Consider the following 14,413-nt stretch of genomic DNA (forward strand, 5'->3'; position numbering starts at 1 on the left):
ATAGACCTATATCTTTCCTGTAATGTAGGGACCAGAACTGCACCGTGTAGTCTAGATGAGGTCTGACCAGCGCCAAGTATAACTTTAATATTACTTACGGCCTTCTACTTTTAACACTCCTAGAAATAAATCCTAGTACCCTATTTGCCTTGTTTCTGGCCTCTATGCATTGTTTTCTTAGACGGAATTCAGAGCTAACTATAACTCCTAAATCTTTCTCGTACCCTGTACCTACCAGAGTTTGGTTGTTTAATGTGTACCTATTGTGTGGGTTTCCTCTACCTACGCTAAGCACTTTGCATTTATTGATATTAAATTGCATTTGCCATCTATCCGTCCATTCATTCATTCTATCTAAATCTGCCTGCAAGGCGATGGCATCCGATTCTGACCTAATTAATTTACCTATCTTTGTGTCATCCGCAAAAGGAACAGGACGATAATTGTTTGAATCATTAAAATCACCTTTCTTTAGCAGAGGAACGACACATGCGTTTTTCCAAGCCTGAGGAAATACTCCGGTAACATTTGAGCCATTTATGACGCATGGCAGGTAAGATGCAATAGAATATAAGGCATCCTTGATAAATTTGAGCAAAATTCCATCTGAGCCCACAGAACGTGTTTGGTTAAGACTTTTTACTGTTAATATGAGTGTGTTGGTGTCTACTGGCTTGGGTCTGAATTTTTCAGTCACACTACTGCACTTTACAAAGAGAAGGGTCCAGGGGGGAGCACTGATTGCTCTGTACTGTCTGCTGCGTTGTCATATGCTGTCTTTCCTACGTTGGCAAAGAAATTATTAAATTATTCTGCTTTTTGAAAGACATTATGAAGTTCATGTTTTTCTCGAGCTGCTTTTCTTGCTGGGAACTAATTATTTTATCACATTCCATATGGACGATGAATTCTGCTTGCTCTTATTAATATGGCCGATGAATTTTGCTTGCTCTTATTAGACTTTTTAAGATAATTGTATTTTAACAGCACCAATAGGAGACTTTATTTCTTTCTTTTCATTCGCGTATTGCTTTTGCAGACAAATATTGTGTCTGGCTCTCCTCGGCTTGGTGCGGGTGTCGTCACGCTGCCTCACTGCTACACGCAAACCCTCAGTGAGCCAAGGCGCTGCAGGTCTGCCTGCTCCCTTAGTTACTAAAGGAGCACACGCATCCAGACAACTCATAAAATTAGTATTAAAATATCAAGTTGTAGATGAACGTGGCCTGTGGTCAGTATTTGATCAAAGTGATGGGGTTCTGGCAGGAGTAGCTCACAAAGCGTCCTTGTTATATTTACCAAGGTGACGAAAAGATTTTAGTTCATGCTCTCTCCGTCTTCTTGATATTTATTGTAATGCCAATTAGGTCATGATCAGGTGCTGGCCCGGGAACAACAGAGGTGGACAAAATACTTTGTGGTTTATTAGTGATGATCACATCCAGCACTGCGGCTGTGCTTGACGTCATCCTAGTGGGCTCATTTATCATTGGTGTGAGTCTGCTATTTCTGATAATACCATCAATTTTGTTTTTCTTAGAAAATAAATTATCATTAAAATCACATCAACATATAAAGCCATTTCTTACATACAGACATTTGTTTCAACACATCTTGGACATATTCAGAAGAGGAAGGTGTGGCCTTGGGGTGTCTTTAAACACAACCTATAATAAAAGCTGGTAACTTACTGCACTGTTCACTCGTCCATAAGTCCTGGACACGGGGTTGCTTAGGAGTAGGTAGTTTTATCACACTTACCTTCAGTTGCTTGCTTACATATATGCAGACTCCTCCTCCACGTCCACCATCACACCTGTGTGTTGTACAGTTAAATGTTCATCAGGAATTTCATTACGAAGCCACGTCTCGGTAACACACAACAAATCGATATTTCTTTCGTGTACAAGATGCTTAATGTCATCAAGGTTTGATTGCAAAGACTGGCTGTTTGTATGTTAAACAGTTATGAAATCGTTTTTAATATCAAACACATCGGCAGCATCTTCCCCGCCACATCCCTAACCGCTGTAGTAACTACATTGGCGAGATTTGTGTCCAAGTGTATGGCATCCTTCACACCTCAGCCTGTGCTCGTGTCTACACGTCAACTGTTTGTGGTTGAATTCACCGATATTGTGGCATCCTGGTTTCTTCTGATTATGCTCCTGCATATTTGTGGATGTAAAGATTCTTCGGCAGTGTGTGCTGTGCGTATTGTGTAGTGAAAATGTTGCTTAGGAGTGTGTTTCCCTGAGTGTATTTGGTGTGTGTGCTCCTGTCACGAGCCGTGTGACAGTAAATCTAGAGGATGGCAGGCTCGGACACACAAAATGCTTCAACTTAAAACACTAGGAACCCCAACAACGATATATATATATATATATATATATATATATATATATATATATATATATATATATATATATATATATATATATATATATATATATATATATATATATATATATATATATATATATTGAATAGTAACAATAAAAATAAAAAAAAAGAACAAGAATGAAGCAGGACAATAAATTAACAATATATAGTATGAAATACTTGTAGTGATGGCACGGGCTCAGCAGTTGTCTATGCGTGTGTGTGTGTGTGTGCGAGTGTGGCGTGAGTGTAGCACTTGTATAACGAGGGTGTGCGCAGGTGTAACGTGTGGCGTGTCGACGTGAGGGTAGCACAGGTGTAATGAGTGGAGACGTGAATGTGTGTGCACGAGTGTTGTGAGTGTTCTGCTATGCTTGTGTGAAAGATGACCCAGAATCCAAGCTCCCGGGAGAGGGAAGTAGATCCTCTGCTGTGTACTAGTAGACTCCTGAGGTGTCGACCATAAGGCAGGAGGTGGCTTGAGTTTGGTGCCCGAGGCTTGAGTCTGAAGCCCCGATGTAAGTGGAGCGGTAGATCGAGATTCCCAACCTGCGGGCGTCTCCAGGAGTGGCGGATGAGGGAGCCAAGTCCCATGAGCTCGAGGGCTGTTATAGTATATATATATATATATATATATATATATATATATATATATATATATATATATATATATATATATATATATATATATATATATATATATATATACTCACAAATAAGTTAATCAGTAACTGCCAGGAGGAGAGTGTTGAGAATGAGGGTCTTGCATGTCAGGCTGCGATAGTTGTAATTTACGTAAATCCTTATGAAAGTGTTGTTTCTCGTTACTCAGAAAACATGGACGCACACCCACCCACCCACTCACACCAACGCGAACACTCACCGACCCATCTTGGCATACACACACACACACACACACACACACACACACACACACACACACACACACACACACGCCGTCCAGCCCTCAATCCTTCGTCAGGAAAGCTTATCTTCACAACCTAGATATAAAGGTGTGTTGGTTCTCGAGGATGAGTGGATTAAGCGTGACTCAAGCCATCGGGCGCCTCACGAAGAGACAAGCAGCGATTCGTCTGGCTGAGGAGACTAGACGGCAGCTCTCTGGCTTGAAATGCTGCGTCACAACGTCCAAGGAGGCTGCAATCAACATGTCAACGTTCATCATGTCACTTTTTTATTTATTTTTTTTTTTAGGTTAGAAGTCTGAAATTTTAAATGCCTAAAATGAAAATTACTAGATATGTTTTATATGCATTATGATCTTTATAACTATAACTATAACTATATATATATATATATATATATATATATATATATATATATATATATATATATATATATATATATATATATATATATATATATATATATATATATATATATATATATATATATATATATATATATATACTCGTATATATATATATATATATATATATATATATATATATATATATATATATATATATATATATATATATATATATATATATATATATATATATATATATATATATATTAATTTTTTTTTTTTTATTCAGTATTATAGTGACAAGAAAATATCTTGAAATGAAATGTACAATGTGTTCATTTCGTAACGTAAATATTCAACATGCATAGGAAAATCTAAAGATGAAATGATTTTGCAATATCTGAGGATTTCATTAATGTTTTGTTGGTAGCCTTGTAGTTCAATGACAGAACAAAGCGAGAAACTCACAAATAAGTTAATCAGTAACTGGCAGGAGGAGAGTGTTGAGAATGAGGGTCTTGCATGTCAGGCTGCGATCATTGCTGGCCGTAACAGTCCAGACGTTAGTAATGCCATATTCATTAAGGCGGCAGGTGGGGAGGTGTGGCTATGAATATGCTTCCCTGCACGGCTGTTGGCTGGAAGCTTACGGTGCAGTGCCGCAAACCTAAGGGGGTTCTCCATTGCAGCATCAACCAGACCTGAGCCGACTGCGGGAGTGACAAATGGTTCCCTGGACGCCGTGTGTCACCGGATTGCAGGCGAGCGTCAGACGGACCATGAGTCGGGACGCTGCCAAGTCCGTTGTCCAGAACCTGACCAGGAAAATTTAAGAAGCGTGGCCTTGACCTTGCTCAGCAGTTGTGCCCTCACCTGACCTATGTTATGTTGCTCTGCGTTCATTGTTTCTGGCAAAGTGAGTTAGTGCAGCCGTGCCTTCAGTGTGTCACCCATACTTTGCAGGCAGTCGATTTCCTGCTCTACTTTACCAGGTGGTATTTGTTTTGAAAGAGAGTTGAGAAGTGGATTATGTCATGCTCTCAACCTAAATTTTATACTTCTTTATTCATAACTGCATCAACAGACCACCTGGGAAAAGTAATGCTTTGTGCCTCTGTTTGTTTTCATTTCACGACACGGTAGGAAGGGAGAGCACGTCCACGGAGCAAAGAATTCAAGAGATACCTCTTGGAATTCTGGGAAAATAGGATGCGCATTTCTGGTCGTCCTTCAGAGAAGCTAATGTTATGCATGCGTATGCCATTTAAATTCAGCGAAGAAATTTGAGAAATACTTTTGAAAAATGTTTTAACGAACTCCTATCGTTAAATCTTCATAAGAAACGTTTGCACCATAAAGTAACGAAATTTTGTGCCTCACATCTAGCATCAGAGACCATAAGAGCACCAGCAAGGTGTATTCGAGGAGCAGTGTTAAGATGTGCATAAACAAAGTAAAATATACGTAGTGCTGACAGGCATCACAGAAAAGAAAACTTGTAATAACATTCCAAAGGAAAAACTTTTAACCAGTACAGTGTTGCGCTTTGTCAGAGATAGTGGTCTTGTCAGGCTGCATTTCTTTTTCCTATGCTTTTTATTTATCCCGTAAAATGACAGAAAAAGGAAAATAACAACTCGTTTCATATATATATATATATATATATATATATATATATATATATATATATATATATATATATATATATATATATATATATATATTATATTATTCCCATGGTATGAATGCAAGTGTGGCTACCATGCGATTTTGATTCCAGGATTGTTTCCCTCCTCAGAGCCCACGATATCAGACTTGGGAAGCGGAATTTTACTTTTATATTTTTTTTTAAAGCTTTCAATCTCACCTCTACATATACTTTCACAACCTTACAGTATGTGCAATAAATAAGTACGTCTTTACATTATAAATACCTATAAATAAACGAGAACTGTACGTTCAGGTAAAAGGTTGGATGTACATCTGGCAACACCTTACGTCTCAAGGCCATGGCTGCTGCGTACACCCGCAATTATCAAAGAATATAACATCTATGAATTTTGTGACTTACAGTTTTTCTTTCTGGTTACTCTGAAGTCTCATTTCCTATTTACTATGCCTTACTGATTATAGATTTGAGAAATAATTTCTACTTTCAACCTCGCAACATAGGTGGAAATACAAAAGCAGGCAGGGAGTTCCAGAGTTTACCAGAGAAGGGCATGAATGATTGAGAATACTGGGTAACTCTTGCATTTGAGAGGTGGACAGAAGAGGGATGAGAGAAAGAAGAAAGTCTTGTGCAGCGAGGCCGAGGGAGGAGGGGAGACATGCAGTTAGCAAGATCAGAAGAGCAGTTGGCATGAAAATAGCGGTAGAAGATAACAAGAGATGCAACATTGCGGCGATGAAAAAGAGGCTGAAGACAGTCAGTTAGAGAAGAGGAGTTGATAAGACGAGAAGCTTTTGATTCCACTCTGTCTAAAAGAGCGGTATGAGTGGAACCCCCCAATAAATGTGAAGCATACCCTATACATGGACGGATAAGGCCCCTGTACACAGCAGCTTGGGGGTAGGGGATGAGAAAAAAAAAAAAAAAACTGGCGGAGAAGACCCAGAACGCCTAACTTCATAGAAGCTGTTTTACCTAGAGATGAGATGTGAAGTTTCAAGTAAAGGACAAACCAAGAATGTTCAGTGTAGAAGAGGGGGACAGTTGAGTGTCGCTGCAGAAGAGGGGATAGTTGTCTGAAAGCTTGTGTCGAGTTGATAGATGGAGGTATTGAGTTTTTGATGCACTGAACAATACTAAGTGTGCTCTGCCCTAATTAGAAATTTTAGAGAGATCAGAAGTCAGGCGTTCTGTGGTTTTGCTTCATGAACTGAAGGGTTGGATGTCTATGAGAAGACGTAGAAATGTGCAGGGTGGTATCATCAGCGTAGGAGTGGATAAGACAAGAAGTTTGGTTTAGAAGATGATTGATGAGTAATAGGAAGAGAGTGAGTGACAGGACAGAACCCTGAGGAACACTACCGTTAATAGATTTAAGAGAAAAACAGTGACCGTCTACCACAACAACAATAGAACGGTCAGAAAGAAAACTTGAGATGAAGTTACAGAGAGAAAGATAGAAGCCGTAGGAGGATAGTTTGGAAATGAAAGCTTTGTGCCATATTCTGTCAAAAGCTTTTGATATGTCTAAGGAAACAGCAAACGTTTCACAAAAATCTCTAAACGAGGATGACCAAGACTCTGTAAGGAAAGCCAGAAGATCACCAGTAGAGCGGTCTTGACGGAACCCATACTGGCGACCAGACAGTAGGTTGTTAAGTAATAGATGTTTAAGAATCTTCCTGTTGAGGATAAATTAAAATGTTTACAGAGGCAGGAAAATAAAGCAACAGGGCGGTAGTTTGAGGGCTTAGAACGGTCATCCTTTTTAGGAACAGGCTGAATGTAGGCAAACTTCCAGCAAGAAGGAAAGGTAGATATTGACAGACAGAGTTGAAAGGGTTTGACTATTCAAGGTGCAAGCACTGAGGCACAGTTTCTGAGAACAATAGGAGGGACCCCATCAGGTCCATAAGTCTTCCGAGGGTTTAGGACAGCGAGGGCATGGAAAACATCATTGTGAAGATTTTTAATAGGTAGCATGAAGTAGTCAGAGAATGGAGGAAAGGGAGGAACAAACCCTGAATCATCCAAGATAAAGCTTTTAGCAAAGGTTTGAGCGAAGACTTGGCATGGTTCCAGGCAGAAATATAAAGCGCATGAGATTCTGGTGATTGAGGGATCAAGTACTTTTTGTGGGCTACCTCTCCATCATGTATAGCACGAGAAAAGTCTTGCAAGGTTTGGAAGGTTTAGGTTGAGAAAAAGAGTGAGGAATGTACGTCTCTATGCCAGACACTATCACTTTTGTTATGCTCTCGGCACACAGAGACGGATCTCTGACACGGAAGCAGTAGTCATTCCAAGGAAAACTAGCAAAATACCTCCCTGGCCATTTTGTGGCTCGGGTGACGACTTTAGAGCACAATTTCGGCAGAGAAACTAACATGCCACACCTGTTCGGGACTGACGCAGACATCTTCCAGTACATGGAAGTAGGTGACAAGGAGTCCGAGTGAGTTGCTGACAGAAAGAAGAGGAAGGCGAAGAAGCAGCTTCAGTTCAGCAATGACTATGAGCCAGAAGGGCATTAGGAAAACCTGGCTACAATGCAGCAGGTGGCGCCTCCTGATTCCTACGCCTTCAAGTGCATAATACTTTGCAAAGAAAAGGCGACCAGGTTCCATCTAATTTCTCTGAAATGTCATGTGACTACCATTGGATGTTGTTTTGAAGAGAAAAAAAAAAAAAAAGTGAAAGTGGAAGGCAAAAACAGTTGTCTGTCTTTATATGCAAACATCTCAGTCTGTCTTTTTTTTTCTTTTTTTCGTTATTTCTCGCTAACCACTGCACCAATTGTAATGAAACTTTTTGCATATGAAAGAGTTTTTTTTTTTTTTTTTTTTTTTTTTTTTAATTAACTTATTTATTTTTCTTTTATTTTCATTTATTTATTTATTTATTTATTTTTATTTTCTTTTTTTTCTTTTTTTGTTGTTGGGAGAACAACAGTAATGTCGAGGGTTAACCTTTCGTAGTCAGTCTCAGTATTGCTTTTATAGGGATTGTCTACAACAGTTTTCATAGTCAATTCCTACTGAAAATTAGTGACAGTGACTCACTTCTCCCTTACGTCTTGCCGACCACTTTTGCGTTTCCTGTCAGTTGTCATTGTGATGGCCATCATAATAATACCTCGGAGTCTCCACCCGGGGAGGGGACCACAGATGTCCCCAGGTCGGACTGCTCTTCTTGTATCGACCCTAAGTGTCTTGACACCCCTTTCAACTTTTCTTCATTAATTTCTGCATCATTTGTGGTCTCAGATCTAATTTTCAATATGTAGAACATCACCAATCCTCTACTAAACCTCATCTTCTTTTCCTCACTGAAACATTGGTGTCTGAGGCAACTGACACACACACACACACACACACACACACACACACACACACACACACACACACACAGAGAGAGAGAGAGAGAGAGAGAGAGAGAGAGAGAGAGAGGGGGGCCAAAGCAAACATTATATGTATAAATGGTTGTTGTTCACAGAAAAGGTTTCTCTAAAAAGGTGTGTGAGCTTGTGCTTGCACAGCAACACGTGTTTTACATAGCGACAGGAACACGTGCTCCTCCTCTTCCTCCCCCTCCTCCTCCTCCTCCTCCAAAGGCAGTAGATATAGTGTATCTAGATTTTCAAAAAGCTTTTGACAAAGTTCCCCATAAGCGGCTACTAGCTAAATTGAAGTCACATGGTATAAGTGGAAAACTTCTCAATTGGCTTGAAGACTGGCTGTCTGAGAGAAAACAGCGCGTTGTTTTAAATGGTAAATTTTCAAACTGGCGAGAAGTTCTAAGTGGTGTACCACAGGGATCAGTGCTCAGCCCTGTTCTTTTCCTTATTTACGTTAATGATATCGATGAGGGCCTCACCTGTAAAGTATCAAAATTCGCTGATGATACAAAAATGATGAATAAAGTAGTCACGTCTGAGGATAAAAGAAAATTACAATCTGATCTTGACCACTTAGCCACTTGGTCAGACAAGTGGCAGATGAGCTTCAATGTAGATAAATGTAAAGTGTTGCACATTGGTAATAATAACGATCACACTGATTACTTAATGAACGATACCGAGCTTCTTAAGGTTAAGGAGGAAAAGGACTTGGGCGTTATAATTACCTCAGACCTCAAGTCAAGTAAACACTGCTCGGAAGTAGTTAAAACAGCAAATAAATTGGTTGGGTTTATTGGTAGGACTTTCGAATTCAAATCAGAAGGGGTAATTCTCACATTGTTTAATACACTTGTCCGACCTCTACTTGAGTATTGCGTCCAGTTCTGGTCACCCCATTACAGGAAAGATATAGACAAGCTGGAGAGAGTCCAAAGAAGAGTTACCAAGTTGATCCCACGACTGCGGAACAAGCCTTATGAGGAGCGCTTGAGGGAACTCAACTTGTTCAGTTTAGAGAAACGGCGAATGCGAGGTGACTTAATTGAATTGTTTAAGATGTGTCGGGGCTTTGATAACGTAAATGTAAACAACTATCTCATCATTGACAGTTCCAACACCACTCGAAATAATGGCTACAAGATTATAGGTAAGCGTTTCAGATCAGACGAGGCTAAGTATTATTTCTTTAATAGAATTGTAAATGTCTGGAACTCTCTCCCAGCACATATTGTCGATAGTAATACAATAGAAACTTTTAAACATAGGTTGGACAATCACCTCGCAGAAACCCCTCATATAACGTACTTTGCGCCTACATAATTTTTTTTTTTTTTTTTTTTTTTTTTTTTAGTTACTGTAGTGAATAGTATAATTTCTCTTTGATCCTTTCCTATCACATCTTAGCCTTTCCTCCTCCCTATACTCTCCTGTTTTTCCTTCCTTGATCTCTAGTGTCCTCCATCCTCTAACCCTTAGAATCTGTAGTGGTAGTGGTAGAATAGACACACAGACAGCCTCGTTAGGCCCAGTAGGGCTGTTGCTGTCTGTTCTTTCCTTTGTATTCCTTTGTATTCCTTTGTATTCGCTATCCTATATCTCACTTTAGATTAGATAGTTTGATTTATCACAGGCTGCCTCGTAAACACACACACACACACACACACACACACACACACACAAAGGAAGAGCTGCTATTTGTTCTTTATTAATGTTCCTTCTCCTCCTCCTACTACTACTACTACTACTACTACTACTACTACTACCTAGCATAACCTAACCTACGTGCCGTCACCACAACCTCTTCTAATGCTAATGCCTCCTCTGGTCTGCCCCCGACACGTCCTCTCTATATTAAGACGCAGACGTGAGGAAAATGTGTGTGATAGAGATCCGGTCCGTCTGTAGAATTATCACATTATTATGGTGTCAGAGAGAGAGAGAGAGAGAGAGAGAGAGAGAGAGAGAGAGAGAGAGAGAGAGAGAGAGAGAGAAATTAGAGTAGAGTTTTCTCTCTTGAAGGAAAAATTTGGTCCTTTCTGTATGTGTGTGTGTGTGTGTGTGTGTGTGTCTGTCGGTGTCAGTGTCTCGCCTCAGTATCTCGAGGGAGGGAAACTGTTATCACTGAAAACTTGTGAAGGAGAGAGAGAGAGAGAGAGAGAGAGAGAGAGAGAGAGAGAGAGAGAGAGAGAGAGAGAGAGAGAGAGAGAGAGAGAGAGAGAGAGAGAGAGAGAGAGAGAGATAAAGGTGATAGAAAGAGAGGAACATCCCCAACAGGAAGGCATCTGGTAGAGGAGGAGGAGGAGAAGGAGGAGGAGAAAAAGTAAGGTGCAAAGGAAGAGAAAAAAGAGGGAGAAAAAAAAAGGCTGAATAATACAGTAGAGAAGAAGAGAAGGAGGTGGTGGCGGTGGTGGTAGAGAGAGAGAGAGAGAGAGAGAGAGAGAGAGAGAGAGAGAGAGAGAGAGAGAGAGAGAGAGAGAGAGAGTTAACACAGATTGACTCTATTGACCAGTTGTTAGCGCCACCTCAAGGAAAGGCAGTGTGATGTAACCTCTTCTCCCAGCCCCCCCTACTCCCCTCCCTCCCGCCCCTTACTATTTCCCAACTCCTCACTGCTCCTAGATAAACGTCTCCTCCTCCTCCTCCTTCTCGTCGTCCTCTTCCTCCTCCTCCTCCTCCTCCTCCTCCTCCTCCTCCTTGTTTTTATTCTTGTTCTTCTTGTTTTTCTTGTTCTTTTTGTTTCTTGTTCTTGTTTTTTTCTTTTCTCGTTCGTGTTGCTTTGTTGTTATTGTTGTTGTTGTCTTCGTTGTTGTTGTTCTTCTTAGCCTTCGTCTTCGTCTTCGTCTTCTTAGCCGTCTTTATAGCCTTTATCTTCGTCTTCCCCATGGTCTCCTCTCCCCCCACGCCAGCACGACACCACATCCCTCCCATCAGTAGATCCATTTCAGAATTTAATCTCTCAGCAACAGATCTATTGTTATTTTTGCTCTTTTACTTATATATATATATATATATATATATATATATATATATATATATATATATATATATATATATATATATATATATATATATATATATATATATATATATATTTTTTTTTTTTTTTTTTTTTTTTTTTTTTTTTTTTTTCCACTTCCCAGTATTTTTGCATCCATTTATATTCCTTCTCCTCCTCCTCCGCCTCCTTCACCGCCGCTGCCGCCGCCTCCCACAGATGCCCTCGTTCTCCTCCTACAAGAAAAAACCGGAATCTGGAAGCGGAAATCCAATCCCTTGAGTCTGCCCTGAACACTATTAGCGGCGGCGGTAATATTCACAGCAGCTTGGGATGGCAGTAGCTGGAGGGAGGCAGAGAGAGAGAGAGAGAGAGAGAGAGAGAGAGAGAGAGAGAGAGAGAGAGAGAGAGAGAGAGAGAAATTGTCCTTATTCTGAACGCTTTCCTCTCTCATCTTGTCTATTTTCAAAGGCCACTGAAATGATTAGCTAGGTTCTCAAGAGTGTTTCTCCAGTTTCTGCTGTTATTGACGTAGAAATCTCATTAATTTGCCACTAGAACCGTAGAAATGCTGTTAGAAACTCGTGTAACATCAACTAGAGTCTTTTGAATGTAGTAGAGGCGCGGTGCAGAAGTGTTTAAGAATACGATGGAAGGAGAGGGAAAGTGAGGCGAGGTATTGTGGTATGGTGGGTCTTCTCGTCTTAGATCTCAGAGGGGAGATGAGTATATTAGAACTAGTATATTAGAACTAGTATGACGTCATTGGAGTGTAGAGTTTCTGAGAATGTAAAAAGGGAAATGAGAGGAAATTTTTACCTAATGTGTCGCTATGAGGGGAGGTGAAACTCTCTCTCGGTGCGGGAATGTTGTGAGGGGAATGTGAGGGCGAAGATACGGGCGGAAGAGGGGAGAGTAGAGGCTTAGGTTGTCCCTTGAGGGAATGCCAGGTGTGTTTGTGTATGTGTGTGTGTGTGTGTGTGTGTGTGTGTGTGTATGTGTTTACTTTATGCATGTGTATCTTAGTTGAGTAATTACTGATGCATATATTATTACTGCTCTCTCTCTCTCTCTCTCTCCTCTCTCTCTCTCCTCTCTCTCCTCTCTCTCTCTCTCTCTCTCCTCTCTCTCTCTCTCTCTCTCTCTCTCTCTTCCTTTTCCTCCTTTCTTTCCTCCTTACTATCATTCTTCTCTCCCTCAGTTCCTCCTTCATCACTCACCATCTTTCATCTTCCCTTCCTTCCCTCTCTTCTTCCCGTACACACACACACACACACAGAGAGAGAGAGAGAGAGAGAGAGAGAGAGAGAGAGAGAGCAGAGAGAGAGAGAGAGAGAGATAGAGAGAGAGAGAGCTCTTTTACTCAATATAGGAAAATAAAACTATCCAACTGAATGTGTGTGTGTGTGTGTGTGTGTGTGACGCAGGGCAGATCTCTCTCTCTCTCTCTCTCTCTCTCTCTCTCTCTCATCTCTCTCTCTCTCTCTCTCTCTTAAAATTGCTTTGGTTTCACTTCCCAGAGTACGAGTATGTTTTCAGTGTGTGTGTGTGTGTGTGTGTGTGTGTGTGTGTGTGTGTGTGTGTGTTGTTTTGATATACTGTTTTATCGTGGGCTGGCAGGATAGGTACTAAGGGAGGGGAGTGTGAGTGTGTGTGTGTGTGATGTTTGCTTCTAGTTAAAACTCCCCCAGCTCTCAACTATCTGGGCCAGTGACTTTGTGTACAACACCTTGAAAACAAACTCGCGCTCCGGCAATAGCTTACGAAGGCAAACTGAGGTGTATATTTTATAATGTTGTTCCTCCGCTGGCGTCTGGTTCTGGGGTACGATTTTATTCCTTCAAAATGTGTTCTGGTAAGAGTTTATTCTTTATAAACGTGTTCCTGGTACAGTTTTCTGCCTTATAGGTTTGGCTGAAAAAACAAGTGGTTTTAATTTGTTATACTTGTTGATATATATATAATATATATATATATATATATATATAATATATATATATATATATATATATATATATATATATATATATATATATATATATATATATATATATATATATATATATATATATATATATATATATATATATATATATATATATATATATATATATATATATATATATATATATATATATATATATACGAGTATATATATATATATATATATATATATATATATATATATATATATATATATATATATATATATATATATATATATATATATATATATATATATATATATATATATATATATATATATTGCCTGGTATGGTTATAATGGTTTATTTATTTGTTAGTTCATTTAGAATTATCTACGATGTTGGCCTGAATACTTAGAGAGAGAGAGAGAGAGAGAGAGAGAGAGAGAGAGAGAGAGAGAGAGAGAGAGAGAGAGAGAGAGAGAGAAAAATAGTGATGGATTAATTCCAGTCTCAAAAAAAGAACTATAATTCATAGTTTTGAACCATTACTTAAAGATATGAAACACATAAGGATTGAGTCACTTCATAATTTAAATTTAATCGTTCATTTGACTTTGTTCTATTGAAGCTTTAGGCCCTTATTATTAACTCATCACATTATGTATTTAAATTTTTTTACATATTCGTCAATATAGTAGGAGGTGGATAGTTTTTTTTACTGATCCCATGGGTATATTGTTTTTAAATATTCAATGAAAGACGC

The sequence above is a fragment of the Scylla paramamosain genome, unplaced genomic scaffold (assembly GCF_035594125.1).
Source record: "Scylla paramamosain isolate STU-SP2022 unplaced genomic scaffold, ASM3559412v1 Contig32, whole genome shotgun sequence".
In the NCBI taxonomy this organism is placed as follows: Eukaryota; Metazoa; Arthropoda; class Malacostraca; order Decapoda; family Portunidae; genus Scylla; species Scylla paramamosain.